The sequence below is a fragment of the Ursus americanus genome, chromosome 10 (genome assembly GCF_024610735.1).
Source record: "Ursus americanus isolate L20-20 chromosome 10, mUrsAme1.1.p, whole genome shotgun sequence".
In the NCBI taxonomy this organism is placed as follows: Eukaryota; Metazoa; Chordata; class Mammalia; order Carnivora; family Ursidae; genus Ursus; species Ursus americanus.
In genome coordinates, this window is record NC_142136.1 from 33830767 (window position 1) to 33857189 (window position 26423).

General features: G+C 36.3%; 1 long non-coding RNA gene across 2 annotated transcripts in view; it reads left to right on the forward strand.

Moving 5' to 3' along the window:
* The first annotated feature begins 1300 nt into the window (after nt 1–1300).
* LOC123801106 (uncharacterized) overlaps nt 1301–26423 on the forward strand; it is a 32800-nt gene continuing 7677 nt past the window's right edge. The window contains exons 1-3 of one of the 2 annotated variants that reach the window (XR_006782108.2): nt 1301–1375; nt 7790–8110; nt 8717–8810. This is a non-coding gene — a long non-coding RNA (uncharacterized LOC123801106). The remainder of the gene's footprint in view (nt 1376–7789; nt 8111–8716; nt 8811–26423) is intronic. The other variant, XR_015725926.1, reaches the window with a different exon arrangement.

Below are 26423 nucleotides of genomic sequence, written 5' to 3' on the forward strand. Positions count from 1 at the left end.
GAATATAAAGAAGGGTGCCTTGCTGCCTCAGTCAATGGAGTGTGTGACTCTTGATCTCGGGGTTGTGAGGTTAAGCCCCACTTTGGGTGTAGAGATCACTTAAAAATAAAATCTTAATTAAAAAAAAGGAAAGGAAAGGTAGATATTTAAAAGTGGAAAAAGTAGGATTTGAAAGCAAAGTTATTGTTTGAAAAGTTGGAAGAATCTAAAACAGGAGGTAGGTTTTGACTTATCTATTGCAAAATTTAACAAGTAGATCTCTGTTTTTGAGGGGTATACATTGCAGGAGAGCATTTACAGTATTTGTGAAACATGGCAATGAGCTACAATCCAGGACTGTGTGGTAGCAGACAAGAAAGAAGTAGAAGCAGTTTTTCTGGTACTTTTCTCATACTTTGGTAATCTGGGGTGTCTCTGCAGAATGCAGCCGGATTGGGGGAATCACCAAATGAAGGTACCCCGGTGATTCTCGCAATTGCCACAGTTAACCGAGTTAACCTCAACAAAAAAGTTGGAGCCCTGTCTCTGACTTTTATTATTTATCTCTCCTAAAAACTTAAAGAACTTGGGTTAGGAGATTGAAAATATACTGAGACAAACATAGAAGTGAGAGGTTTGTTTTGCAGAGGAAATTGCCTAAAGAAATAGTTTGAGTCTCTTTTGCCTTATTTTGTTTTGGTTTTAGTTTCTTTTTGTACATTTCAACCATATAAAAGATTTACAGACATGCATTTCAGATTGGGAGGAAAACTCATAAGATTATTTTCTTAATCCCCTCACCAGGCAGGTAAGATACCATTTACCAGTTTTACAGAATAGGTAACAAAGCTCTCAGAGAAGGTAAAAGAATTGTCCTCAGTCACGTGTGACATGGAGTCAAGAATAGACAAATAGAAGTCTCCTGTCTCTCATTTCTATCATATTTCCAGTATTTTCAGCTTCTGATTTCTTAAAATATAAACCATTAAATATATCTAGTGTATGTACCCCAAATTTACTTTGACTATTACTTAAAGTAACAAATGATGAAGAAAGGAGTCTGAGGTATTATATTCTTTTGCATGTGATTTTAAGGTTAAAAATAAAAAAAATATAAGGTCAAAAAGTTTTTATCTGTGAGTTCTAGAAATGCCCTCATTTGACTGTGATTGACAATTTTTGACAATGATTGACAGACTCTGATGAGCAATGAAAAAAATGACAGCCTTAAGCATTTTGAACAAGTTACATTTTAAAAGAATTAAGTTGTTACTCGGTTAATAGTGGTCATGGAGAACCGCTTTTCACACTGCTGTATGATCATTCCTTGTGAAACACTGATCATCATTCCCACAGGCTCTTCCTGGGATTCTAATAAAACAGAGTTCTCTTTCAGGTAAGATTTTTATTTTACTATGAATGAAGCCCAAATTAACCCTTGCAGTCTGTCTCGATGCCTTAAGACGTTGATCATTCACTATAGAACACTAAGCTTTGTTTAATGACCTAACATGAGCTCTTTGGATGCGCACAGAGTACTTTTTCACAAATTCATGCAAAGTGACAGGACAATCAAACCAAAATCGTTTCTGGGTATCACTCTTCCTCTAGACTCAGATTCATGTTAGTATAATTCTGACTAGTTTTCCAACAAGTTAGCAAATCCTTTGGTCTTGGTGCATAAAGTTAAATGTACCCATTTTTAGTTCTTAAAGAAAATTAAAGCTCCAGCAATGCGCCTCATTCATCCAGGATCTCATCTAGGGGAAAAAAAAAAAGATGATTTTTGACATGTGTAATATAGATAACAGTCAATCCAGGTATCCTTTCAGCAAATCTCCCAATAAAAGTTAATTTTGTCTCCTAAGCAAACATTATTTCCTAAATTTCTCCATTTTTGTCAATGGTATTATAACTTTAAATAATTATCAGCCAATATTCATTTTGTCTTCTCACTGTCTTTCTTGGTACAGTTCCAATTTATTTCTACATATTATTAATTTTCTTTTTATAGTATTTCTTGTGTTCTTCATTTTCTTTTAATTTCCAAAGTCATCACCTTTTCTGTTGTTCACATCATTAAGCCTAGACATTACAATGGCTTCCATTAAGTCCAAAAACAAATTCTCAAAAGGGCAGAATAAGGAAATCATGCTTAACATCAGTAACATGTATGAAAAAGCAAAGGAGTATTGATTGGCAATACACTTAATGTTAATCAACAGCCCTTCATGTTGGGTTGCAGTGTTAGAAAGATAAGCATTAAAATACAGAGTTTAGGACAATATGGTATAATGGGTTTTAGAATTTCATGATCCGGATTTGAATCTTGATAGTCTGACCTTAACTAATGGCCAGATTTCTTCATCTGTAAAATGGAGATAATGATTAACTACCACTTATTATGTTTACTCTGTGCCGGGCAATAAGTGCTTTCTTTATATGTCTTATTTCATTTAACCTTCATAGTAACCCTGCTAAATGAATAGCATTATTATCCTCATTTTACAGAGAAAAATAATGAGTCCCAGGATGGCAAATTAATTTTTTCCAATATCACACAGCTAGTATGTGAATTCCGGCCCCTGGTCTCAGACATCAGAGCCTGTGCTTTAACCACTGAGATTTGAGTGAGATTATGTGCGTTCACAACTGACATTGCGGTCCTTCACTTAGTAGGTGTTTAGCAAATGGTGGTTTCACTCCCAGGTAATTTGATTGTGTTTGTTAGAACATACTTTAGGTTCTAGATTGCTTTCTAGCTACCATATGAAGACTGTATTGTCAACTAAAGTGAGTTGTATCATTTGAAGAATGAGTAGGCTCTTGAAATGCACCATAAGTAGCAATAGTGAAGTGTTGGGCATGTTCAGTCTGAAGAAAAATTACCCTGACTGCACGTGATACTTGTTTTCAAGGCATCATTTTGTCTATGACCCTAACAGAGTGGAACTTGATGGGTAAAGGATTATGTATAAGAAGAGATGTCTTAAATCAGTGGGGAAGCTCTTTCTAGCAATCACAGTTGCCCCAGGGTAGATGGAAGACTGCCTTGGGTAAAAATAATCAGAATCCAAAAAGCATACTACACCTGGCCTTGGTTATATTCAGAATCTTTGGCTAGAACCACTTTTTTTTTTTTAACGATTTTATTTATTTGAGACAGAGAGAGTGCACGCAAGCCTGCATGAGCAGGGGTGGGCAGAGGCAGAGGGAAAGGAAGAAGCAGACTCCCTGCTGAGCAGTCTCAGGGCTGGATTCCAGGACCCTGAGATCATGACCTGAGCAAAAGCAGACGTTTAACCGACTGAGCCACCCAGGCACCCTTAGAACCATCGTTTTATGAGACTTCTGGTTGAACCCTTGAGATCAATAGTGTCACCATCCTTTGTCAAGCTCTACCTCAGTCCCAAATGTGAAACCCTTTGGTCACTTGTTTTGGGTATGCGTCATCATCCTCTCAGCTCTGCAGTTTTGATGCTCTATCCCTCTCCTAATGTCTTCCCACTGCTACGTCTCTTGTCAACACTTCCCATTTTGTTCTCTAGAAACCCTGACCCATTATCAAACCACCTGATGGCATCATCCTCTTCATTCACTGCCCTATTTGCTTGCATGTCTTATCAAAAATCTGACACTCCCTTGAATCAAATTCTTTCCCTGTTTTATCTTCCTGTTCCAGAGACCAATTTTCCCACATTCTTGTGTCACAGGGTCAAGACTTGGGTTTACCTTCTTGATCTCTGGGGCCATTCCAAACAATTACTCTTTAATTTCCCAGAGAACACTTCTCTGAGGCTCCTGTCATCTATCTCTACAGCACTCTATCCATTCTTGTTGTTGTCTTTTAGAATACCCTCCACATTTTTTGAGAAGTTTGGTGTTTTTCTCACAGGTGACCAGAGTGATTTTAATATATACATTGTTGACTAATCCAACTGTCTAACCCTTCTGTTCCTTGCTCTTCATTTTTCCATCTTCCTTCTCCTCTGCTGCATTTTAGAAATGTATTTCCAATGTTATATTATAGATATTTCTCGCACCTATTGTGTAGCCTGGTACACACCAAAAATATATTTGGTTAATACTTCACCCCTTTGTATTAACTTACTCAAATTTGCTGTTGGAATTTAAACTTAATCATTTCACCTCATTCATCCAATTAAAATCTCCTATCCTTTTCTCTTACTCTTTAAAACCTTTGTCTCTTATACTCCCTCTTACACCCTCTTATACTGGACAGTTTCCATCTCTCATCTCCTTCCAACTTTATATTCCAATTTCCCTGTATAGTTTAGACTCTATGGCCCATCTTTTCAGTGGTTTAGCTGCTTTTATTGTTTTGTCATTTTATTCTCTTGTTTTTTCACCTCATTCTGGAATGACTCAGCTTCTAAAGATGCTCAAGCCCTTCCCATCTTAAAACAATGGCACCTTTGAACACGCATTCTCCTGTAGCTACCATTTATTGGTTCCCTCTATGAGTAAAAGTCTTGAAACTTTTAGAAAAAGGACTCTACAGATGCTCTTTCCACTTCCTTACGTTCCGTCCATTCCTCATCCACTTAATCTGGTTTCTGGTGTCACCGCTTCACTGAATCTACTTTCATTAATATCTACATTGCCCTCAGTACTGCCAGATCCATTGAAACATTTGCTGTTTTATCCTGCTTCGTCTCTCTCCGGCAATTGCTCTCTGTGACACTCATTCCTTCCTGAAATCCTCTTTCCTCTGAGCTTTTGTGATCCTTCTCTCAAGGAATCCCTTCTTCTGTTCCATTTCTTCTATTCTATCATCTTCCTGTACTTTTGTTTTCCCACTCAGATTTAATATATCACATATTCTCTCTAAAGGACTTTAATCAAACTCAGAAATTCAACTACCACACATGCCTTGATGACTCTCAGCTTCCAGGCAAGAAATGTCAGCATCAGAACACCATCCTTCTATATCAAACTGCCTTGTAAATATCTCCAAATGTCTGAAACTCCTACCACTGCCGAAACTCAGCTTTTGTCCTCTCCTTTCCCACAGCCTCCCCTGTTTTTCCTCTGCCTTGCTGCAGTAGCCTCTTGTTCTGTACAGTCTGGACCCTTTAATCTATTCTTCTCACTGTTGTCAGTGTGACCTTTCTAAAATGCCATTTTGATCATGTCACAGGCTGACTTTCAAACCTTAAGTGGTTCTCAAGACTGCCATGCTACAGTTCACAGTTCATGGCTTAACATCCAAAGCCCTTCACACTGAGGCCCAGACTTGTTTCTGGCCTGATCTTCGATCATTGCCAAGGCTTGTTTTCACCACTTCCGCACATGCTGTGTTTTTCCTATAGTGCGTGAGGTGATCTCATATCTCTCTACCCTCTCACCTATTATTACCTCTTCATAGAGTACACTTCTATTATGTTCATCCAGATAATTTCCAGGAAGTCTTTCCTGACTAGTGACTGCCTTAAGCCTTGTTGAGATATTCCTTCCATATCTCCTTTTGCATCCCCTCTATCCTGACAGTTATTAATTCACCCACCAATGTTTATTGAGAACCACATATTATATTTTAGTTTAAAATTTGCTCTTTCTTCTCATCAGACTGTGAGGTCCCTAAGAGGAGAGACTACATCCAGTTTTAGGTTGGAGTCTCAGGACCTAGGATAGGTACGTGGATAGATAGATGGCATGCACTAAATATACGTTGAATAAGTAAGTCCCAATCATAAGAGTCACTGAAAGAAGCATTCCATATTAATGGAATATATTGGGGAACCCATAGCTAATTACTAGGATCTCTGGTGCTAGAGCCAGGCTGTACATATGAGTCATAGGTTGAGCACTCACTAGCTCTGTGTCTTCAGGGCTCCATTTCTGTAAAATGGAGATAATTGTAGTCTTACTTTATAGAATTATTGGAAGATTCCATGAATCCATCCATATAAAGCACTTAGAACAGGTCTGGCCATGATAAGAATTCGATAAAAATCAACCACAGTTGTCACTGCAGGTGCAGCACCCACAAAATGGTCCCTTCGTTTTTGCACAGTAGGTTTCAGAACCAGCCATCTTGTTGAATTTGATCTTCAATCTTCCTTCAAACTCTGAGGCTCTATGTATCTATGATAATCAAGTCATGCATTTCATGTAATATTTGAGTAATTTGGGTTATTGTAATACATTTTTGTAATTTGTAAATTGTAAATAAAATAAAAAAGCATTCATTGTAAAGCATTATATTTTTTGGTAAAACAGTAGCAAAATTGAGAGTAAGCTAGATCTGTTATGTGCCAAAGGTACAGACATTAATTTAATGTTTAGACAGGCCCCATTCCTGATTACTTTCTTTTATCACCAGGAAAATTGTAAACCATTTTTTTCAAAGCCTGAGAGCAGGTGGAAAATTCAGGCAGGTCTCTAAAACCTAGGTATGACTCTAGAAGCAGAGAGAGTTTTGATGTTATAACTTGATGCCTTAGATAGTTGAATAAACATTCCCACACTTGTATGGATAGAGCTAAAATTTAAGGCCAGACTCAGATCAACCCAACAAATGTTTATTGAGAATTTAGCCCCAGCCTATCAGGCATAAAGACAATGAGATATAGTCCCAGCCTTTGGGGAACTCTAAAGGCAGGTAAGGATAGACAATAAAACCATTATAATACTGTAGGAAGTGAGTTATAACACAGGTGACAGAGACTAACAGAGGTTACTATTGTGACGCAGAGAATTGAAGATAAACCATGCATTCAGGGAGTAAAATGACATGTGATTTGAACCAAGAATGAGCAGTAGACGCTTGCCAGGTAAGAAAGAGTGAGGTGAGTGGAACAAGGTAAAAACACAGAAACATACTACATGTGGAGAGTTCAGTGAGTGTAACATAACTGGAAAATAAACTACTAGTGGAAAAGTAATGGGACATAAGACAAGGAAAAGAGTGTCTTGAATTCCATGTCAATGTATAATAGCACTCCAGGGAAAACTGGATTGAAACCAGGAATCAGGGCAATCATGGTCAGAGGAGTTTGACCACCAGGCACCAAGGACAAATCACCAGTCACAAGGAACCACCTTCAAGCCCAGGCACACCAATCTCAGGAAAGTCAGCTATTTTCAGTCCTACAAGCTAGTGGAGAAACACTTAAATATTCAGACTATGTTCTCGCTGGTTTTAAGACCCAGCAAAAATGAGACCGCTGGTGGCTAGTGTCATTAACCATCACCAACACGTCCCCTTAGAGTGTCACATTTAATGTAAGTTTTCCTTAGTGAGGATTCCTGCTTACTGTTTTAAGGATTAAAATATTCTGCATTTGGATACTCAAATGTATTAGATGAAGATAATATACTCTGTGATATGTGCTGAGGAATTGTGATAAACTAAAAGATGCCAATTTTAGCTTACTTAGGTTGGAGAATAAATCATCTGAATAATTTTTTACTTTGTTTTTTGAACTAATAGTTGTTAGGTGATAGGAAGTAAACAGCAGAACAAACTGGCAAAAAAGATAGTAATTATGCCTCAAGTTTGTCATTACTTTTTTACTGCTTCATGTTAAACTAGTCTTCCATTCTCATTACTTGGCATTTCTATTCCCACGAAGCTATTTTACTTGTCAGTCCCTACATTCCACTTGCTTGCTCCCCACAGCTGCACCTGTTTGCCTGGTTGAGGATCTCTTTTCTGCTAATTCCCCAAGGAAACCTCTTTTCCAGATCTCCTTTGAAATCTCCTCACTTGACGGGATTGTCCACTGATTGTCAATTTGCTCTCAGATGCCTTCCCTCCCACTGTCTGCTTTGCTTTGTATTTCAGGGAATCATTGCCAGATTCTCTTGACCTCTGATTTTTAAGTCAAGTCAATGGGAGACCCTAGTACAAGGCTGAAAGGTGAGATGAGAGGAGAAGACAGGATATCGACCGCCATCTTTCTCCTTACTGTAGCACGTCTGGCGGCAGTAAGGTCTCATCTCCACACTGGACTCAGCTTCCTGGGATTGAGTCTCCCTCTGTGGTCTCTGCTCCCACTGGACGGTCCTGGCCTCTGCTCCTTCCAGCTTTCTGCAGTCGAGGTCTAAATTGTCTCCCTGTTCGGTTTCTCAGCTCCTCTTCTGCCTGGGAATCCTATTCCCTATGGTAAGTTCCTCCTGCTAGGAAGTTGTGTAGTCCTTCCTGTCTTCCAGGCTGGATTCTTACTAATACAGGAAACCTTTTGATATTTCTGGTATACATATACCATACTGAGTGAATTTGTCTATAAATCTTTCATTTGAATAAATGTAGATATTTCGTTATACCTACTCAGGTTTTTAGCCACTTGAAGAAGGAATTACTAATTTCTAATTCATCAGTTCAACCCTTTCCTAAATAAAATGTTCTTTCCGCATTTAGTGTGTTTTAAATAGTGACTAAAGTTATTGTCCACTTTACCTGTGCTTTCTAAGAATGTAGTTCTCTTTACCATACTGGTTGTCTGTGCTAAACCTACCATCCAAAAACATTCCATTAGTTGTAATAAACCAACTCAAATGTGCCACAGAAACACCAAAAAACTTGCAATATACTGACTGGTGATGAGAAGGACTTGAATAGGATGTGGAGCATGAAAATGCAATAGTTAATATTACAAAATCTGAATTTTCAAGTATCATAATCTGTAAAAGTTATTATTTTTGCTCTGCTTATAGAAATTTCTGTTTTCGGATTTATTAGTTCATTTAACAACAATTTTTGGGTTTTCAGTGAACACCTACTATGTATCAGGCACCATTTGATATTGGGGATATGGCAAAGTACAAAGGAGGCAACAATCCTTATCCTCATGGAACTTAAATATGTAAGTATATATCATCTAAATGTGTAAGTAGATGTTCTTTATATATTCTTCAATATATAACAAATCAGTAAGAAAGAGATGACCTAATATCTTTATTATAAAAACAAATTAGTAAGAAAAAAGATGAGCTAATAAAACATAAGCTTAGGATTAAACCGATAATTCATAGAAGAACATAAACGGTAAGCATATGTGAAAAAATTAAACTCTTCAGTATTACATATGAGTTTTTAAAAATGAGATACAAATCTCCACTTTTGAATGAACAAAACTTCAATATACATATAAAACCTCACCTATGTGTAAGTTTTTTACTCTATTGAAAAAAATATTTCATTCTAAGAGCTTTATGAAAGAAAATTTGACAATATGTTGAAAAACTTAAAAATATTCATATTTGTTGACACAGCAATTCTTAGACTAAGAGTTTTTTTTTTTTTTTTAAGATTTTATTTATTTATTCGACAGAGGTAGAGACAGCGAGAGAGGGAACACAAGCAGGGGGAGTGGGAGAGGAAGAAGCAGGCTCATAGCGGAGGAGCCTGATGTGGGGCTCGATCCCATAATGCCGGGATCACGCCCTGAGCCGAAGGCAGACTCTTAACCGCTGTGCCACCCAGGAGCCCCTAGACTAAGAGTTTGACATCAGATTTTGAAGATGAATTTAAAAAAAAATGTTTTAAGATTTTATTTATTTGTTTCAGAGAGAGACAGACAGAGAGACAGCGCAAGCATGAGTAGGGTGGAGGGACGGAGAGAGAAGCACAATCCCTGCTGAGCAGGGAGCCCAATGCGGGCCTTGATCCCAGGACCTGGGATCATGACCTGAGCTGAAGGCAGATGTTTAACGGACTGAGCCGCCCAGGTGCCCCTTGAAGATGAATTTTAAAGGTCATAATAATAATACTAGAAGTAGCTAAAATCAATTGAATGAATAAGTTGTGCCAAGCATTAAACTAAGAATTTTAAGTAAATTACCTTGTTTAGTACTAACTTAACCCAAATGGCATTATTAGCTCATTTACAGATGAGAAAATTGGACTTAAAAAGGTTTAATTTTAAAAAAAGGAGTTAAAAAACATTCATCTAACCGTGGACACAGAACTCATAGTGGGTTCCTGGAGTTTGTGCCTTGCAATCTGTCACTAGTACCTACACTCTTCATTGCCCACCATCCTAATTTGCCTCTCTATGAAAGAATATGCAAGAATGTCCCCTGAAACATTGTTTGTGATAACAAAAGAAAGCAGAGAGGAAACTATAGACATACTCAACAATAGTAGATGGGTTAAGTCAATTATGACTTATCCATACTATGGAACAGTAGTCAGCTTTTAAAAGGCTTTTTATTTTATTTGTTGACAGGATATATTGTGATATTTAAAAAGAAGTGTGCTCGAAAATATGCATTTAGTGGGATTTCATCATGAGAACAATGAGATTTTAACCTTTTTTGGTTGTTTACCTGTTTTTACTTATTTTTCCACAATGAAAATAACTTGATTTAAGGATAATGGCAGTATTATAATTCATATTAATAATATATTGTTATATATTTTAACAGATAGACCTATCTTGGCTTTAAAGTCAAGATTCTTCAGCAGAGATTGAGCAATAATACTCCCTTATACAGAAGTCTGTGTTAGTAAAGCTTTCTGCCTGGCTGTGTTACATTTTTAACATGAATCAATTTAATATAAATATCATATATTTTCAAGGGTCTGAAGGAGAAGTACTTTCTTAAGCATACCTATATAGTTTGCTTGCAAAAATTCTTAAAATAACTTTTACCCATTAAAACCTTAAGAGGATTACACAAGCTAAATTAGTGCCTGGACTGCAAAAAGCCATAATGAACTTAATATTATTGCTTTCCAAAATATAGACCAATTCTTAATAGACTATTTTACAATAGGAAGTGCCTTTGGGGGTCAGTATAACAAAATTAAGATCAGTTTATAAAGCCTTAAAAAAGGCCTGGTGGCAGCATTAAAATGTCCAGTGTAATAATTATTCCTGAGTTCATTTGCTCAAACACCATTTTCCTTGTCGGGCTTGGTTCAAAATAAAACGGACCCACAGATCCGGACTTTTCCAGGAATTGCATGTATTTGTATTGTGCTATTTCTCTAATATATAAAGTCTACTTGAATTTATCTGGGTCAAAGTCAAATTTGTAGTTGTTGGAGCTGAGTTGTTGCAATGCTGATTGTTCAAGCTTTGTCTTCATTTATTTAATCTGAAATTAGTTATGGAGACATTAAACATAACCACCCTGCTCCAAGCTCCAGTGAGCAGGACGTTACTCAGCAGCTTATTCTTCTTTATAGCTTTCTTCCTGTGGCCCAGGTTGAGGCCCTTGCTGGTCAATGTGTGGTCTGATGGTCCATGTCTTTGCACCTTTTGGGGGCTTGGTTTCTGGTTGGTCTCCATTCTCAGACATAACATCCTTCATACTTTCCCCTTAATATTCAGGGCTTTGAGCAGATGCTACTTTTATCATATGGCTCAGCTTTTCTCTAGTTTAGTGCAGCGATTAGCTGAACATGTTAGAGAAGTAATGGTATCATATAGGTATATATGTATGTATATATATATATACACACAGCATTGAAAATGTGAAATTGAAATAAGATTCGGATTTGATAATGAGGTCCTTTAAAGATATACTTTTGTTGTTTTTTTCCTGTAGTATTTTTTACTAGTCATATACAATGAATTCTCCAGTGCTCTATTTTTCAAAAAAGCCATATTACATTAAAAAGACATTGTATCAATAAATATAATGTTTAAAATTAAATATGAAAATATTCATGACCATGCATTTTATAAACGGAGTCACTTAATATTCATAGACAAAAAAATCTTGAGGCTGTATGGGTGGCTCCATAAGTCATTGTCATGGCAGTGCTCAACCAAGATTTGGAATTGGTTTCTAGGAGGATAAGACTTTCTAAAAGAAAGCCTAAAAGGACGTTTGTCCCTCAAGGGAGATAAGAAAGGCCCCTGATTTGTATGAAAACCACTGCAAGAGTTGACTTAGATTATGTGAAGGTCTGAGGATGTGTTGAAGTTACGGATCAGAACTGATTTCAGCTTTCAATATTAAACATCTTTTCTGTGGGCCTTCGAAGTGAAGACCTTCCCTAGTCCTGAAGTCTGCCCATTGATATACTTGAGTAGAAGAAACAACCACTTTCAAGAACAGACTTTTCATAATTTCTGACCGAGTTTGTTCCTTCTATGGCTTCTATGTTGACTACTCATTTTCCAACTTTAAAAAAAAAAATCTGTGATAATATTTCTCTTCATTCGTGTGTGGTTAGTCCTCCAAAGAGAAAATTGTTCCCACTGTTAAAACGTATATTCAGAGAGAAGTTGTCAACTATATATTAAAATGGTCAAAGTTAGGGTCAACTTTCAATGTTAAAACAAAAATATAGCTATAAAAGAAAAGCATACATTTTAATATTGTCAGTAGAGCCCAGTATATAGAAAAATGCTTAAATTTCATCTTGGGTTGTTTCTCACATGTCAATTCGTGGTTGAAGGATACATTGTACATAAAGAGTCCATGCTAAGTGAAGCACCTAATTAACATACCAATAGTAACTCACTTAATATTAGTCAAAGGAGTAGCTTCCCAAAGGAAGAATTGTACTATACTTGAAATCATTGAAATTGACATTGGACAGCGCATCAGAGGACAAACAATAGGGAATATACCTTCATCGGCAGAAAGAAGAGATGGAGAGGAGGTGTAAGAGAAAGAAAGATTAAAACTACCAAGAGGTGTGTGATATGGTATTTATTTTTCTGATTCTATGAAAATAAAATTTAAATGATACACAATTTTATGCTTTTGTACTTTTATTGTTACCTAGTATTACCTAATTTTTGGTTAAAAGAAATACGTGAGGCAGATAACCTGTGGGAGAAATTTGTTGTGGTCTGGCAGTTTAATCTGCTTCAAGGTTTTGAGATCTTCTAACTGAGACAGGTACATAAAATTTAACTATATATGTAAATATTATAAATAATGTTTTATCAAATTTACTGTTATTAAAGATTCCCTTAAGATTTAAAGGTTTAATCACTTTGTACCACTCCTCCACCATTATGGTGTGCCCCATGTGAATTACTTATTTCTAGGCATATATTTCTATTCTTAGAAGCTTTATTGAAGTCCCCTAGTAAAAAAAAAAAAAACATATTAGAATGTTAGTGGTAAACCTCAGTTGCATAAATAATGGTGATCCTGTGTAATGAATAATTTAGTCATACTTTAAAAATAATTCATCAGGAACACATGTGAGTAGGAAACAGGATGAAGTGCTAGCAAGTGAATGTTATCCAGCTACTACTATATGCAGAATGTTGCATTTTATCTCATCATTTTGTGAACTATGCATCCTTGTCCTTTTAGGCTCCATCAAAAATCAAGGGTTTTAGAAAACCATAGCATTATCATCCCACTCAATTTGAATGGCTTATGTTTGAACAAATATAGTTAAATCAGTGGTCTGTCTCCAGCAACTAAATCTGGAGCCTGGGTACAGTTCCAGGCCAACCCCTGATCTGCAAGTTAACCAATATCTCCCTAGTTTAAATCTGGCACTACTTTGAGTTCATGTATCTGTCCTCCTCTAGTTTGGTATCTAACTCACTGGTTCTCATCCCACTTCCCCATCCCTGGGTTACATTTGGCTATGCCTAGAAACATTTTTAGTTGTGACACTGGGTGGGAGAGTGTCCAGTGGGTAGAGGCCAGTGATGCTGCTCTCCATCCTACATTGCACAGGACAGCTCCCACAACAAACATCTTCTCACCCAAAATGCCAGTAGTGCCTACGATGAAAAAGCCTATTACTAACTCAAGGGTCCTCATCCTTTCCCTAAAGAAAGACAAAACCCTGGATGATTTTAGGTGTTTTAAGCTATGAGAAAACCTTGTAAGGGAACCAAAAAGTGGCAAAAATGTCTGCCATTCTAGATCGGAGATTTACAAATAGAGTCTAAAAAGGACATGGCAGGTGCTCTAAGTGAGTTAGGCAGTAAGAGTCATGTTTACCACGCTCTGTCCATTTTAGGGAGCAGCCACTGTCTGGCTCCAGGAATTTGTAGTCAAGCAGGAGCAAACCCCTAACGCTGTCAGAGCTGTTAATTTTTAAAGAAGTTTTAGAAATCTAGATTGTTTTTTACATGAAATCTCCTAAATTTTAAATGTTTCTAATTGCATTTTTAACAGATTAAGAAGGCCAAACAAAATTCCCTTGGGGATCAAATTTAGTCTTTTAGCTATCAGTTTGTTTGTTTTTTATTGAAGTATGGTTGACATACAACGTTATATTAGTTTCATGTATGAAACAAAGTGATTCAACAATTCAATACATTATGCAATGCTCATGATGATAAGTGCAGTTATCGCTTGTCACCATATAACATTATTACAATATTATTGACTATATTTCCTATGCTGTACTTTTCTTTTTTTTTTTTTAAAGATTTTATTTATTTATTTGACAGAGATAGAGACAGCCAGCGCGAGAGGGAACACAAGCAGGGGGAGTGGGAGAGGAAGAAGCAGGCTCATAGCGGAGGAGCCTGATGTGGGGCTCGATCCCACAACGCCAGGATCACGCCCTGAGCCAAAGGCAGACGCTCAACCGCTGTGCCACCCAGGCGCCCCCCTATGCTGTACTTTTCATCCCCATGACTTATTTATTTTATAACTGGACATTTAATCCCCTTCACCTATTTCACCTATCCTTCTATCCCCCTCCCCTCTGTCAACCAGCAGTTTGTTCTCTGTACTTTCAAGTCTGTTTCTGTTTTGTTCACTTGCTTGTTCGTTCATTCATTTGCTTTTTTAGATTCCACAAATAAGTGAAATCATATGGTATTTGTCGTTCTCTGTCTGGCTTATTTCACTTAGCATCATACCTTCTAGGTCCATCTATGCTATTGCCAATGACAAAATTGTATTCTTTTAATGGCTGAGTAACATTCCATTATAGAGAGATAGAGAGAGAGAGAGAGAGATAGATAGATAGATAGATAGATAGATATCCTATATATATATATATATATACATATATATATATGTATATATATATATCACCTTCTTTATCCATTCATCTACCAATGGACGCTTAGGTTACTTACCTACTCTGACCATTGTAAATGATTCTGCAATAAACATGGGAGAACTCATACAACTAAACACCAAAAAAAACAAATAATCTGGTTTTTAAAAATGGACAGATGAAGTAAACAGTCATTTTTTTTTTTAATGATGGCCACAGATGGCCAGTAGGCACAGGAAAAGATGCTCAACATCATCAATCAACAGGGAAATGCAAATCAAAACCACAGTGAGATATCACCTCACACCAGTCAGAATGGCTAGTATCAAAAAGACAAGACATAACAAATGTTGGCGAGGATATGGAGAAAAGAGAATCCTCATGCACCATTGGGGAGAATGTAAATTGGTTTAGCCACTGCAGAAAACGGTATAGAGATCTCTCAAAAAATTAAAAATAAGAATTACCATACAATCCAGTCATTCCACGCCTGGTATTTTTCCAAAGAAAATGAAAATCCTAATTTGAAAAACTATTTGGCCATTAGGGGTTTTTGTTTATTTGTTTGTTTGTTTTGTTTATTTTTGTTTTTTGTTATTTTGTTTTTAACACTCTTCCAAGTTGTGATTGTCATGGGCATATTCATTCATTCATTCATTTGCTTGTTCCATTCACAGACACCTATTACATTGATGGTGTGGAGGATAACTAGAATTACACAGGAACACATGGAATTCTTGAACCCAGGAACAGCACAGTGAAAATGTAAAATATTAAATTTAATGGCTTAGAGCCTTTCCATTGAACAATTTATATCTTCCATCTCTTTTGCTTTATCCTCAATTAGTTTTTTTTTTAATTTATGCCATTCCTCATTTTATCACAGCTAAATGACTTAAGGATTTAGGAAATTAAATATTTAAAAAGTACTTTAAAGAGTACAACCAAAATCTGGCAGAATGAGAATGTCATCTTTAGAACCAGTGTCACTTGCATAGACCCTGGTATCCTGATTTGTGTGCATGAGGCTCTGTTGTAAGAAACTCATACCTAATAATTCATTTAATCCTTGAGAGATTATTTTCATTTGAAAGATGAGGAGACTGAGTCACACATAGGTTAAGGGACCTGATCATTGTCGTGCAGCTGGGAAGTGTTGAAGCCAGAATCAGGATCCTGGCTGTCGTGCCAAAACATTTGCTCTTCACCATTATGCCATAAAAACCAAAAGAATAAATGTGTTGATTTAAAGTTGGGGTGGGAGGTCAGAAACAGAAGAAAAAATAACTTCTTCTGTGCTCTATGCTTTCCAACTAGTCTCTGTAGAATTTAATCCTTGCTCTTTCTTCAGGCTCTAACAAGCATACAAACACATAGACAGACACACCAGACACACACACACACACACACACACACACACACAACCATCCATACAAAGTCAGATATCAGACCCTAAGAAAGTTTACATTCCGGATGACCCAGAGCCATAGCGCTGGGTCTGGTCGTAAAGGGATCACTCACTCTTCTCTGCTGGGGCTTATTAACACTGGTCTCTCCCCTCAGTCTGTGTGGTGAGAATTAGGTTAAGTAATTTTTGTCCTCCACACGCTCTTCCACATAATTAACCCAATTTATACACAATCTTATCTTTTAAATCTAACATAATCATCAATGGCAATTGTTATTTAGCTCAAATCCAGACTAGTGCATTTCTTGTATATTTGCAGATTTTCAACAACTAAATTTCTCTACTTCCAAGTTTCAATTAAAAAAATAAAAATTAAAGCTTGAAAAGAAGAGTAAGATTCTTGTGTAGGATTTATTTTTACCTAATTTAGAAAACCCTACTTAAATATGTAACATATTCTATTACGGTAATAGAAACAAGACTTATTTGTGAATCAAGGTTTATTCTCAGGCAATGCAAGGAAAGAATTTTCTTTAAAAAAAAAAAAAAGGCAAAAACCTGTTTCCATACAGTAAAGTGGACTCATTGCTTAGTCATCTACAGTGTTAAGAAACTAATAATTGTTTTTTATGCTTTTCAAGCCTCTTAATTTAGTAAACCTATAATTGAAAAGTGAAATTTCGCAATAAAATAATATAACTCAGTTCATGTTGCTATGGGAAAGTAAAGGGTTTCCTCCTACTTTAGTTTATTAATTTTCAAATAATGCTTAAGGGCTTGTTATGATAGTTCTTTACAAGGTAGTAAATATATAGTTATCCAGACTGTCTGGGTTGAAAACTAATTACCATTAGAAAGTGAAGCATTTAGGCTTGTTATTTCTGCAAATCAAACAACTCCAAATACAGTTTTCATATTAAATTCAGTGTGCAATGATCCAGGGATACCCTCGCAACGCAAACCATAATCTGAAACATCCCTCTTCCTTATTATTGCAGGTAACTAAGCCAACTGGAACTTTCAAATGTGGCATCAAAAAGGGAAGTTGGGGAGACTGGTAGTGAAAGCAGCCACAATCTGAAAGAACAAAAGAAATAAAAAATGAAGCTATTCAAATAGTTAAATTTTCTTTGAATGCAACTCTTCAGAAAGGAAGGACAGGAAGAAAATACATTATCTGAAGGAAAATAGCAAGCAGTGTACAAACTGGGAAGTGTGTCCAGGACTAAGTGAATGGGGTTTTTTAATATTCTTATTGATACCAATGGCTTTACATCCTTTTTCAGTGATATTTTTAACAGAACCACACGTTTTTAAATTTGTATTAACATAAGGTGGTAAGCATAGGAAACGAAAAGGGGGGTACAAGAACATGAGAAATCTCACATTTTTTTTCATACTTTTAAATGATCATATCACAGTAGATCTTAAAAATGATTTCCAGACAAGCTCTTTAAAAAGACAAAAGCAGGCTTCATTGCAGTCGAATCGTTCCAAGGCTTAGAAATAAAGTTTAAAAATACATGTAGAGACAAAACACTGAAACTGCATAGCAAAATAGTGTTACTATCTATTAACATCTATTTAATAAATTAGGTGGCTATCAGGACAGACATGTCAAGTGAGAGTGAGAAAATTATAGAAAAGGTTTGTGTTGGTGGGTTTGATTCTGGATATGGGGAGGTTAAAGGGGGAAAATGTTATGTTGGAAAATTGAGATCTTTAATAACTGCAAAAGCTGGCTGTGCTGCTTCGGAAATGTGAGAAACAGTCGCGTTTGCTCCATATTGTGTAATATTAAATACAAATGCAATTGCATGTGCACTAACTTCTTGTTTGTAGATGCAAAGGGATGTGGCAGTCAGCTGCAATCCTGTGAAATTCTTTAACATTCTAAGATTATAGTTTATGCAACTGATTATGTTCTTCAAAAGTTATGGGCAGATATAATTTTTATATTAAAACTCTTTTTCATGCTGGAGAGAAAACATCTTAAAAGAAATTCCCTGTACAATGCTTCCACAAACTTATTTATCTCATTTTAATATTTATTCTGTATTTTATAAACTGGTTCACAAAGAAACACACTTTCTGATAATGAATTCTTATGTATCAAAAAGTAAATTCCTTTAGGGCTAAATCAAATTTGGTTTTGCTTACTTCTGTCCCATATGTTAAATATTTTCTCGGGGCACCTGGGGAGCTCAGTCAGTTAAGCATGGGACTCCTGATTTTGGCGCAGGCCCTCATCTCAGGGTCATAAAATAAGCCCAGTGGGCTCTGTGTGGGACATGGAGCCCGCTAAAGATTCTCTCTCTCCCTCTCCTTCTGCCTCTCCCCTCCTCTAAAATAAACAAATAAACATTTTTTACTACTATTCAGTGATGGCAATGATAAGAGAGCAGGAAATAAAGTAAAAGAATAAGACCTGTGGCTCTCCAAAAGTGAAATGAAATTCTCATTAACTAGGGCAACTTCTTGATATTGTTGGCATAAAGTGGTGGAGGAATGCAAGGGAGACTGGTTCCCTGCCCCCCGCCCCCCCACAGTACAGTATGTATCTTTTCGCTCTGACTTCATCACTGCTGGCTCAGTCAGTGGAGCAGGCAACTTTGATCTTGGGATTGTGAGTTCAGGCCCCAAGTTTGGGGTGTGGAGCCTACTTAAAAAAATAATAAAATTAAAAAAAAAAAGGAAAGTGACATTACTACTTAAGAGATGAATAATACAAATCTGTGACATCTTTCCATTTTTCCATTCAGTACAGAAAACCCCAGTAATGACAGCCATTGATATTACTGAGCACTTCTGTGTCACCATTTAGAACTAAACCTACACCTCTATTCTATCCCCCAGTCTTGATTAATTTTTCTCCATAAGACTACTGCCATTTTGTAACACCATATATTTTACTTATTTATTATCTTTCTTATCTTTCCTTCTCCACTAGAATGTAAGTTCCAAAGAATACCCCTAATGAGACATTGAAATAAGTAGCCCCAGACCACATCTTTTCATGTGAGACCATTATTTTCCTACAACACTTTAGTAGGAATATTTTGTTTCTTACAGAGCTGGGAGAAAGGCAAGAGCAAAGCTAATGTAAAACCCTAAAATAGGAGTCAGTGGGGAATGGAAGAAAAGCAGAAAGGGAGTCAATATGGTTGAATTTTAGAGAATGAGTGTTAGAAGAGGTAGGAGAGGCTAGACTGACTTTGAGGCTCACGTTATGAGGAGCCATCCATCTGTGGGGAGTGGGGGATGGGGGTTAAGCATGGGAGAGACTGATTCAGGTTTTGAACAGATCTCTCTGACTACATTGAGAAGATAGACTTCAACCAAGGTGTGATTATATAATAGAATTTTGAAGATAAGTTCAGAACCATGCAGGAGATGATGATAGTGACAGCAGAAATAGAAAAGCAGACATATTTGGAATATATGTAATGGTGGTAGAATCAACATGATTTTCTAATAGATCTCATTAAGGTAAGTTCCATGAAGGTGTGAATGTCTCTCTCATTCACTGTGAATCCCTGGTACCTACAAAGGAGGCTGACACATGAGAGATGTTCTATTTGTAAATTGAATGAATGAATAAAGGAGGGAGGGAGGGGAATAGGAAGAAGAAGGAGGAGGAGGAGAAATAATAACGGTATTTTTGCTTAAAATAGGGAATTAAGTACTCTTTCCATTTCATGAAACCAGAGAGGGACATAGAATTCTTTGTGTTTTTGGGTAGAAAATGAAAGAAAGTTGTCAGTTTTTCTTTTTTTGTAAGAATTATCCAATAATCTAGATTATGTCCTTCTTACTAATGTTTGATGTCCCTTGACCACCAATGAAATGGTGGTGATAGTGTAACAGAATATTTAGTTTTTGTGTTTTGTTTTGAATGGTTTAGTTGGCAAAATTAAAAGATGGCAACCCTATGTTAGTCCACAGATTATATATATAATATATATAGTAAATATATATATATATTTACTATTACATAAATATATTTTATATATTGTTTTGAGGTGGGATATTACTTGACTGAAATTCAAGTGCCTGCAAACTATTGTTCTAAATGAACCTTTAAAAAATCATCTCTTAGCATCCTAATTAAAACCAAAAATAGAAGAGGGAGCTTGGGGAATTTCGGAATTTCATTATATATATATATAAAATGAAGGTGTGTGTATGTGTGTGTTTGTGTGAGTCTAACTAGTGCAACCTGTATTTAAATTAAGTATGTTCTATTCTGTCCAAGCAGAGGTGGGGTAAGCATAAGCTTTCTCAAATGCTGAAAAAATTATTCCCCCATTTATAGGAAAAGTAATGCAACTGGAATATTTATATTGATGAAACATTTTTTGGATTGAAAATATACTTTGCCTTCTATCTTTTAGGTATTGATTTCAGAAACACAAAAGTGTTTTTAGCCTTTGTAATTTCTCCTAAATTTGGCTAAGTTTAATTACTTTCCATAATAAACTTCCTAACTGTGAGACTGGTTTTTAAGTCACTACTGTAGTCACAGCAATGACCTCAATAATCAGAGTATCTCTCTTGTGGATACTTCTAAATAAAGCTGATGCAATTTTCCAGTCTAATTTATATAAAAGGAACTGATCTAGGCCAAATAATATTCTTCTGTGTTTGTATTGAGAGAAAATATGGACACCCTCTTAACATTCAAGAACAATTCTTATTCTACAGATTATGACATTTTATTTATAGAGTATCAGAAATTCATAACATATTTTCTTTAGCTATTGGCTTGCAAAATAAGATCATATAATGTGAAATGAATTTTTTTACATAATCAAGTAGGTGAATAACTGTTACGTATCCTTACAGATTATTCCTTGAGAATCAATTATATTCAAAAGTTGTACAATATGTATTTTATATCTTTATAGGAATGTGCAGTAATTATTGTTATGTAGTTGGCTAAAATGGAAATTGTGCAATTCACTTCACAACACATGTAGTTGTCTTGTTAAGGATAAACTTGGATTACCCCAATTTCTAACAGAAATGTGCACATATATTATGAAAAGCATGTCAATATTACTTGTGCCTTCCAGATTTGTCTAAAAATATCATGTCCCTCTGATAATGGCACGTTAAGAAAGGAAAACTGTAAGTGTTGATGTATTATTGTTACGAGTCCTTTCAAATGTAATTTAGCTGGTTTTCCCCAAAAATAAAACAGTATGGTAGCATGTTCTCTCTCTTGATTAAAACACATTGCATCTTAGATATAAAGTATAATATTCATGCAAAGTTGCAGGTAGTATAATGAAGGTTTTCAAAAATCTAAATTATACAATTTCCAATTTAAGCTCCAATAAGTTGTCAGGTCAGACTCAGTAATTGCTCCTTTAATGACTGTAAATTGTTAAAATTTTATGCTTTTAGTTTTTAAAGAAAAGCTCATGATCCCTGTCCTTAAGAAGCAAAAACACTCAATAAAAACGAAAGGGAAAAAAAGGGAAGTAAACACTTGTAAGCAGTAATGAAATAGTGTTTGGGGGTCACATCACTAGACCAGTCTGCCTGCTGGGCTACTTGTTAGATACGTGGTGGTGACTTTGGGCTAGTTGCTCAGCTTTTTTTGCCCATGTTTTCTCATTTGTAGAGTGGGGAGGATAATGATACCTCTCTCAAAGTGTTGTAAGCCCTAAATTAGTTAATATTTGCAAAATTCTTATTAAGTGCCTAGTAAATTCTAAAAATGTGCATTGTCTAATATATATAACAGTCTTATACCAAAATAGAACTGTATCATACAAAATAATAGGAACCATGGCTTCCTTTTACCAAGAAGGGAGTTTTGAAATAATGAGAAGCTGTTGAAACATGACAATTCTATAAAAAGAGAGGTACCGAAAAACCCAAAAACCAAAAACCAAACACATGCACACACAAAATCAAGGCATGGCTTAAATTAGTCAGTCTCTTCCCTATTGTGAAAATTAGCATCAGGGACTCTGCTGAAGCACTTTCATTATGATTATGTCAAAGAACAGGTAAAATCTATGCAATATTTATTGGTTTTCTGTGTTATGATGAAAACAATGATTTGAGTTGAGGTGTAATTGAAATATATTTTACTGTTGATATAAAATATTATGGACAGTTATCAAGAAATTAAGGGATGCTTTAGTAATAGTTTCACGCAATGCTACAAAACCAAAAATCTTCTAGAAAAAAACTTTTTTTTAAATAGCAGACCAGTCCCTAACAGTTGTGGACCTGTACAAGAGTATGACTGGACACATGACATATGTTTAAATAGTTAAAGGCTATAAATCAGTTGACAAACTATTAAGTAAAATATGTCTTCCCATCTTAACAAATAGACTTCATAACAATCAAGATGGCCAGATACAAATTTAATAGAACCCACCCCTTGGAGATCCACAGCTCACTTCCATCTCTGGCACCTCTCCTCAAATGCCTCCCTTTTCTCTTTCCACCCTTGACTATCCTCAATCCTCATCTCCCTCAAAATTTGCCCTCTGGTAATCTTTCTTGTAATCTCGACCTAAAGTAGCCCATTTGGTCCTCCAAAAGACAGATACCAGGAATAAGCATTTGCCAGCTTCAGAAAAGGTAACTTGGCTTGTTTGGGTAGGGATTTCTAGGCTTGAACCTGTACATGGTCCCCAGAGTCCCAAGGATTTCCCACCCTGTATGAAGAGATACAAAGGACTATCGCAGAAAGTTCCCCTGCCCAGGTGTACTGATGAACAGGACTGCAAACCCAGGGTATTTTCATAAACCACACATGAACTCAATCTCATTACAGTCGTAGCTGGCATATAGTAAACAATTTAACATGATAGTAAATATTTTCTACTAAAATATACTGTTTACACTGAGTGAGCTACTGCTCCTGGATTATTTATATTAATACAGTTGTTTAGATCAGTATGTATCTGGCCCATATTCTGCTTCCCCAAATTGAAAATCTAGGGAAAAACAATCATACAAACAAATGATATAACTATGCAGTGTGATAAATGATACCCAGTGAGCTCTGAGAGCACATAGCTGCCTTGAAAACAAGGCCCACTTTGTTGGGGAAAGTGATTTTTGAGCTGACATCTGAAAAGGCAGGGATGAGCCAAACAAAGACAGGAGGAAGTATAGAAAAACCAGAGTAAAGAAAACATGCAAGTTCAAGAAATTGGATATGAATGTATATTCATATGTAAATATTTATACATAGTACATACATACATACATACATGAGAAAGAAAGATATCATTATGGTTGACAGATCTTGGAAAGAGAAGGAACTAGTGGTGATCATGATGTGGTCTGCAAGAGTCAGATCACGTTGGATCTTTTTTTTTTTTTTTAAGATTTCTTTATTTGACAGAGAGAAAGAAGACACAAGCAGGGAAAGCAGCAGAGGGAGAGGGAGGAGCAGGCTCCCCGCTGAGCAGAGAGCCGGATGCAGGCCTTGATCCCAGGCCCCTGGCATTATGACCTAAGCCAAAGGCAGACGTTCAACTGACTGAGCCACCCAGGCATCCCAGATCATGTAGGATCTTGAGAATCATGTGAAGGACTGCACTTGATTCTGATAGTGATGGGGATGGGGCATTGAAGGGCTTCATCTAAGAGAGACATGATCGGGTTATTGACTTATGAAAGTCACTCTGACATCAGACTAGATAGAGAATTTATTTGAAGACTTGTGTCATCATAGAGGCAGCAGATAACAGTGTCCTATTCAAAGGATATTAAGGGGGATATTAAAGGGGTATTAAGAGGGGCACCTCGGTGGCACAGTTGTTAAGCGTCTGCCTTTGGCTCAGGGCATGATCCCGGTGTTCTGGGATCAAGCCCCACATCAGGCTCCTCTGCTAGGAGCCTGCTTCTTCCTCTCCCACTCCCCCTGCTTGTGTTCCCTCTCTTGCTGGCTGTCTCTCTCTGTCAAATAAATAAATAAAATCTTTAAAAAAATAAAAATAAAAAAAGGGGGGTATTAAGAGGAATCAAGAGACTGAAGAGGTTGGAAATCGGATCCCACTTAGCAAGTAGGATTTGCTTATTGTTTGACTGTGGAAGGTGAGGGAAATGGAGAAATGGAGGACAAATTTCTGAATTTCTGTATTGGGTATCTGGATAGTTGGTAATCTCTTGGATGAGTAAAAAGAAGAGATTTAGGTTGTGGGAAAGAGAGTGAGTGAATTGATGAGTGTATTCTCAGATGCCCTGAGTTTAAGATAATGGTGGGGCATCTAAGTAGGAAGATGTCTATGGTCAGTGGAGACACCTAGGGAAGAGAGTTAAACCATAAGAAGAAGAGATTTGAGTAATACCAGCAAATAGAGAATCAATGAAACAGTGGTAAGAATCACAAGAGTAACAGAGGTTGTTTGTGCAGTGAGAATAAAAATTAGAGGGCAGAACTCTGAGCATGGATTGGCAGAGAAAGAAAAATTGTGGAGAAATTAAATAAATACCAAAAAAAAAGCATGAAGGATGGTGAAGGGAATTCCAGAAGTGTTAAACGCAACAAAAATTTTTTTTAATTAGAAAAAAAGCTTGAGTGTCTATAGAGCACACAACTTTATATTTATACAGACACACACTCATATGCACTAGTTTTTCCCACAGACTACATACACTTATAATCATACCACTCATACTCCATATATACACCCACACACATTCACAGACACCACACATAGTTCCATAAACCCACAGGCATGGCGATACCACATATAGAAATTCTCATTCATTAAATTCAACCCCAGGTCTCTGCTAGCATGTTAATTATTAACTTAAGGAAGTCTACTGATTTAAAATGAGAAAGCTTTGGCTTGTGGTTTAAACAAGAATATGGCTCACTTTTCCATCTGTTAAATGGGCACAGTAATACCAGCATAGGGAAGTTTTGAAATTTAATTGATGTTTACCAAGTGACTTGAGAGCCTAAGATGAAAGGTGCTATGTAATGCTATTACACTTGTTGGGACTGATGGTGGTGACCTACCTTAGCATTTGAGTATTGCAATATTCTAAACCACAATGTAATCCAGGATGATAAAAATACAAGATATTATTAGATGACTTAGAAGAGGTTGGACTATCACTAAAACGTCTTGCTGGTTATTTATATTTCATCATCTTTTTTGATGTCTGCTCAGTTTTAGCCCTTATTTGTCATGCAGCTCTCTCATTCTCCACTATGTCTTAACATTTTAGAACAATTCAACTGAAAGGGACCTTGGGGATCTTCTAATTCAACCTTGATTCCAACAGATGAAGAAATTGAGCCCAAAGCTTGTATTATTTATCCCCAAATCACCCAGGTGGAATTTAAAATCAAGTCTCCTGACTCGTGTGTTTCTTCACTAGAGAATATTTTACAAACAAGACAATAATTCTGAAATTAGGATACTGTACCAGAGAAGGGATCTAAGAAAACATTACCAGTAATAGCAACATAAACAGATTAACAATAGCTATGAAGAAGATGAAGCAGCACTTCTTTTTTTAAATTAATACAAAGGATACTTTAAATTTAATATTGAAAACAGAATACCCATTACTGAAGAAACCAATACACAATGGAGACACGAGGGAAGGATGAAAGTAATTAAAATTCATGAATTACAATTGAGTTATTCAGGTTCCTTTATTGTTTGTCTTGGTGAAAGGAACAAACTTATTTGCTCTGGATATCAGAAGATTTGATTTATATTTTTCAACAAATATTTTTTGAACACAACCTGTGTTCCAGATAGTCTGCTAGGTTCTGAAGATACGGGAGGAAAAAAGACAGTTAAGATCCCTGATTTCATTTAGTTTATTGTGAGAGGAAAATAAAGTTAAAATAAAAATAATTTCAGAGCTTAATCAGTGCTATAATGGGAATAAACAGGTTTGTTTATTGGGCTTCTAATTTAGATAGAATGGTCTAGGAGAAAGATGACATTAGGCCAGAAACTGGATAGATGACAAGGAATGAGCCAAGTGGAGAATATGAGGAAGAGCATTCCAAGCACAGAGAATGGCATGAGTAGGAGAAGCTTGGTTGTAAAGAAACAGAAGGAAAGCCAGTGTGCATGACATGCAGTGAATAGGTGAGAGAATCGCATGAGGGTC